The sequence below is a fragment of the Acomys minous genome, assembly GCF_964271855.1.
Source record: "Acomys minous genome assembly, chromosome: 16".
Taxonomy (NCBI): Eukaryota; Metazoa; Chordata; class Mammalia; order Rodentia; family Muridae; genus Acomys; species Acomys minous.
In genome coordinates this window covers 71,977,957-71,984,068 of record NC_140498.1, presented here as the reverse complement: position 1 = coordinate 71,984,068, position 6,112 = coordinate 71,977,957, and positions in this window count along the sequence as shown.

Here is a 6,112-nt window from a genome sequence, read left to right as displayed (position 1 = left end):
ACAGCAGCTGCCCTTGTTCTGTGTCTGTACACTTGGCTGCCTTAACCTTTAGGTCAAATTCTGCTCAAGTGGGTCCCTTGAGACATGACTTGCCCGGGGCTGGAGAAATACAGTTAATGGCACTTGTTGCTTCTGCTGGGGGTCCAGATTTGGTCCCCAGCACCTCCATGGTGGCTCACAACTATCTGTAACTCCAGTTCCAGGGGGGCCTGTTTTAAGAGAAATGCTTTGTCCAGGACTACAACACAGAATTAATCTAGTTATAGTTTTTCTTCCTCTTTCAGAATGAAGATACCCGCCAGCCTCAAACTGGGCATGGCTGCTCGTCTCAGCACTGGCAAGGCAGAAGCAGGTGGACCTCAAGTTCAAGGACAGCCTGGGCTACGTAGCCAAACTTGTCTCAAATAAATAAATTTTAAAAAGCCATTCCTTTAGATAGTAGCTGCAGAAACCCCCTACTCCACAGAAACTGTAATCCGACGCCAGGGTCTTCCTCCTCACGTGACTACACAGGCCCCGCCCCCAGGGAAGGGAATATGGCGGCGCCCGCAGTGGCTTCAGAACGGGCAATCAACGAGAGGACGCTGGTGCGCCCCAGAGCGTCCACATCGGCGTCTTTTCTGCGGTTGTATGCTGGGAAGGCGGGAATTCTGGGTTTACGCGCTGGACCTCCCTCTCCCCAGTTTTTAAAAGAGAGACAAAACAAAACAAAAAACCCCACCTAAACCTCAGAGACAGTCTGATCTGACCTACCTGCTACCTCCCCACTTCTTGGATCCATCGCAGGAGGATGAACTTGAGGCATTCAAGTAACTGGTTTATCTCCTTTGTGCCAACACTTTGCCAACGTATTAAAGTGACCTCCCCAGCTTCACACACACACAAAATCTGTGCTTTCCCTGGCCGACCAGGAAATGCAATGAACCCGGGAAGTCCGAACGAGACCTCAGATAATTTCCTGGCGATGCCCCCAATCCTCCCTCCCTCCCTCCCACCGAAAGCTCTCCAGAGTTCATCCCCAACCCCCACCCCTCAGAACGACCAGGTCCAGGTCCCTGGGGCAGATGAGCCCTTGGCCACCACCCCTCCAATTTCCTGAAAACCCAGCAAACAAAGGGCTCGGGAAGGGAGGCGAAAGCCGAGCAGGGCGCCCTTCCTGCAGGACAGCTGATGAGGCAAAAAAAAAAAAAAAAAAAAAAAAAAAAAAAAAAAAAAAAAAAAAAAAAAAACCGGGTGGGAATGACATTCCAGGATTCCTCTAGGGATCTGTCTAGATCCTGGAGATGAGGGCGTGAGCGGCAGGGCAGGGGCACTGGACTTAGAGGGCCCGGGGACACCTGAATTTGCAAGCTGCCTTGGTGGTGTGATGTCAACCTTAGGGAATGGAGGGGGTGGGGGCAATCTTGGGGTTCAGGTGTGCTGTTTGGCTCCCAGGCGAGAACAGTGGGGGCTGGCAGACGCCTGAAGCCCTGCGTCATCTCCTCTGGGACTCAAGCCTACCTCCCCCCTGGCCCGACCTGCTACCACCCTCTGTGGTGGCCCCACCCGGGACCTGGCTTCCTGCTCCTCCCCAACACAGATCTTTACCCTGCCAAGCTGACCTAGCCAGCAGCTCCAGTTCTTTGGGGGGGGGGGGGGGGCGTCCTTCTAGAACACCGGTAACCTAGTCCCTAACCACTAATCGTTCTCGTAGTCCTAACCAGAGCTAGTCTCCTTGCCGGCCCCTGCTCCCGCCCCCTTTCCCATCAGGAGCACCGTGGTAAGGAAGGGAAGGCGCAGTCTAATGGTTGGGACCGGAGATATTGGCATGGCGCGGGGTGGGGTGTGGGGGGGGGGGGCGCTTGGCCTCATATCCTGTCAGGCTGCCAAGGGAAGAGAAGAAACAAAAGACTTCCCACTGTGGGGACAATGAGCCTCCTACTTGCTCTCCTCCACCCGCCCATTGGTCCACCTTTCCACTACCACCCCCCCCCAGCGTAAACTCTGCCCCCCCCCTCAGTCCCTTAGGCTCCTTCCTCTTCTACACTATGCCCCCCTCCCCGACGCACACACTAGCAAGCTCTGCCCTATGCCACTAAGCTCCACTAGGTTCTCTCTACTCCTTGATATCCCAACAGCCATGCTGGTCCCTTCCTCTCCCTGACAAGACTGAAGGCAAAGGCAGCGAGGCTTCTCTGCAGTGCTAAGGGGAGTGGGGGGCGGGGGTGTGACTGGAAAGTATTAGCTTAGGGGAGGACTGTGGCCCAGTCGGTAAGGTGCTAACTCAGGTACCCAAGAAGCCCCGGGCTTGATCCCTACCACTGTGGTGGCTCAGGCCTTTAATCCCAGCACTCAGGAGACAGAGACAGACAGATCACTGAGTTCGAGGACAGCCTGATCTACAGAGTGACTTTCATATCAGCCAGGGCTACACAGAGAGACCCTGTCTCAAAAAAAAAAAAAAAAAAAAAAAAGACATGAGACAGAGACTGTTTCAATGCAGGGTGGACTGCAAGAACCAACAACTGAAAATGTCCTCTGACCTTCGGGAGTATATGCACACTCACACACGTAATTGAACACAAGTGCGGACGTGTGAGTGTCATGGTGTTCCTGTAGAGGTAAGAGGGCAGCTTCGGGTGTTTTCCCCCCACCTTCCTCCATGTTTGAGACAGAGTTGCTCTTGTTATTCACCAGCGCACACACGAGGGTAGCTGGCCCACGAGCTTCTCTGGTGTTTTCTGTCTCCAACTCTCACTAGAAGCAGTGAGTACAGATGTGCACTACCACATCTGGCTTTCCGCATGGGTTCTGTGGATTTGAACTCAGGCCTTCATGCTTGGAGAGCACGGACTTTATCACTGAGCCAACTCCAAGTCCTCTCTTAGGTTTTGAGTTTATTTCATGTCCTGAAACAGGGTCTCATGGAGGTTAGACGGTCCTTAAACTCAGTGTGTAGCCAAGGGTTTTGAACTTGACCTTCCTGCCTCTGCCTCCCAAGCGATGACATTAGGGACTCCTGGCTTGTGTTTTTGAGACAGACTCTCAAACATCTCAGGCTGGTGCTGGGATGCTGAGGTTTTAAAGTGGGGCTTCTCAGCTGTGCCTGGCACTTGAATCCTTTGTGAGCGGATTTTCCATCTTTTTTCCTCCCTATGAATCTTTAATTTTTGTGTGCATTGGTGTCTTGCATGCATGTGTGTCTGTGTGGAGGTATCGGAACCCCTGGAACTAGAGCTGGGAATTGAACCTAGGTCCTCTGGAAGAGCAGCCAGCAGGGCTCTTAACCCCTGAGCCATCCTTCCGACGTTAAGTGTGCTCACAAGTCTCTCAAATGGGTCCCTAAGCTTTTAAAACCCTTAAAGAGTTAGCATTAGATTATCCAGATCTAATGGAGCCTTTTACCAGAGGGTGAACATGACAACAACGCAAAGACCCGGACCGCCATCCCATAGGGGAAAGTGGGCTTATGGAGATAGCTGTTGTGAAACCCTCCGACTGTTGTCTTCTGCTTCGAGCAGAGATCAAGTGATAATAGAAGTTAGAAAGCTGCAGGCCTCTAATCCCAGCATGCAAGAGGCAGGGGCAGGTGGCTCTCTGTGAGTCATTGTATAGATATCTCACTCACACACACACACTGGCCTGGGCATGGGAACACTTACCTTTAAGTCCCAACACACAGGAGGCAGAGGAAAGCAAATCTTTGTTTACAAAGTGAGCCCTAGGCTAGTCAGAGCTACATAGTGAAACTCTGTCTCAATTTTTGTAAAAAAAAAAAAAAGGGAACCAGTTGGCAAGGTCTATTATAGCATAATAAGGTTATTAAAGCCGGGCGGTGATGGCGCACACCTTTAGTCCCAGCACTCGGGAGGCAGAGGCAGGCGGATCTCTGTGAGTTCGAGGCCAGCCTGGTCTACAAAGCAAGTCCAGGACAGCCAAGGCTACACAGAGAGACCCTGTCTCGAAAAACAAAAACAAACAAAAAAGACGTTATTAAATATTTAATCAAAACTATTTTAAATCAAAAGGGCGATATTAGGGGCTGGAGAGATGGCTCAGAGGTTAAGGGCACTGACTGCTCTTCCAGAGGTCCTGAGTTCAATTCCCAGCAACCACATGGTGGCTCAAAGCCATCTATGATGGGATCTGATGCCCTCTTCTGGCCTGCAGCTGTACATGCAGGCAGAACACTCTATAAATAATAATAATAAATAAATAAATCTTTTTTTAAAAAAGGTGGTATTAGGTACAGCAGCCTAGATTGGGGCACTAATTTATTTAGTTCTTTGTAATGATGCAGTGGCATTTCTGTTTGAGTTCTACAGTATATTTTTTAAGGAGGTAGGTTTCTTTGAGTAGCTCTGGCTGTCCAGGAACTCTATAGACCAGGACGGCCCCAAACTCAGAGATCCACTTGCCTCTGCCGCCAGAGTGCTGGAATTAAAAGCTTACACCACTAACTGCTACAACTTGTTCTGTTTTTGTAACCTGGGGTCTTCTCATGGGGCCCCTGATTAGCTTAAGGGGGTCAGTTCTGGGGGCAGTGTAGTTTGGCCTAGGCCAATAGTTGGCCAGCATTTGTTCCCTTAGGCTAACCCTGTATTCCTTGTGGCTACATGTATGCCCACCTCACTAAAAGCTACAGACTCTTAGCTGGCACAGCATTGCAGGCATAGCCACTATCTCCCCATGGACCACATCTGGCTGCTGAGGGAGCCCCTGTCTGGTTCCCTCAACCTCAAACTCCATCCCCTGGAAGAAATGCACATAGTACACTCAGGAGACCCACCCAGTCCTGCTTTAGGCATAATCCCTTTAACCTGCATTGTTTTCTCTTTATATTGGCCAATGGATGTTTAATTGCCTCTAATACTCCGGAGGCCACCAGGAACCAGGCACACCTGCTTCCAGCATCCGCCCAAGGCCAAAGATTTTTAACATTAGGAGAAGACCAGGAAATCCACAATTGTACATGAGGCTTTCAATTACAGTGGCCTACATGCAGTTGTTCCTGGCCACTCCATTAGGAAACCTCCTTCCCTCACCATTGGGGATAAGAAGAAGTCAACTATACCTGACAGAGTTTGGAGTTTTTGTCTGTTGTTGTTGTTGTTGTTGTTGTTGTTGTTGTTGTTGTTCCTCCTAAGGCCTTCCCAAAGCTCACCAGCGCCACATTTGGTCTTCTGTAGGTTTGCCCCCTAGAGAGTCTGGCTCAATGGGAATCTACCCACATTTGCCTCCTAGTGACACAGAGACTGTCCTTTGTTTGGCTTCTTTTAGTCTGTTTCTGCTTGTTTTCGCACCTTTTGGACCCATTCACACACTGCTCTAACCCACCGATGCCTGTTGAAGCCTCTCCAATCTCAAGATTGTGTCCCTTCCGAGGTACTCAGCAGTACCGCTGGACCAGCCGCTCAAGTCTCTTTGCTTGCTCGAGTTTTCTTTTATTTTGTATTGGTTTCTGAGACAGGGTCTCTCTCTCTCTCTCTCTCTCTCTCTCTCTCTCTCTCTCTCTCTCTCTCTCTGTGTGTGTGTGTGTGTGTGTGTGTGTGTGTGTGTGTAGTCCTAAGTCCTAGCTGTGCTGGAACTCACTTTGTAGACCAGGCTGGCCTCAAACTCACAGAGATCCACCTGCCTCTGTCTCCCTAGTGCTGGGATTAAAGGCGTGCACCACCACTGCCTAGCTTCAGCTTGCTTTTTCTTTCTTCCTTCCTTTAAAAAAAAAAAAGTATTTATTCATTATGTATATAATGTTGTGTCTGCATGTACAACTGCACACCAGAAGAGGGCACCTGATCTTATTATAGATGGTTATGAGCCACCACGTGGTTGCTGGGAATTGAACTCAGGACCTCTGGAAGAGCAGGCGGTGCTCCAGTGCTCTTAACCTCTGAGCCGTCTCTCCAGCCCTCAGCTTGCTTTTTCTACTGCTGTGTTAAAGACCATTTCCAAAAGCAACTTGAGGAGGGAAAAGTTTATTTCACTGTATTTTGTATAGTTCATCATGAATGAAGAAAGTCAAGGATGGGAACTCGGAGCAGGAACGTTGGCAGAGGCCATGGAGGAGTGCTGCGTACTGGCTTGCTATTCCTTTTTTTAAAACCCCACGACCACCTGCCCACAGGTGGACCAC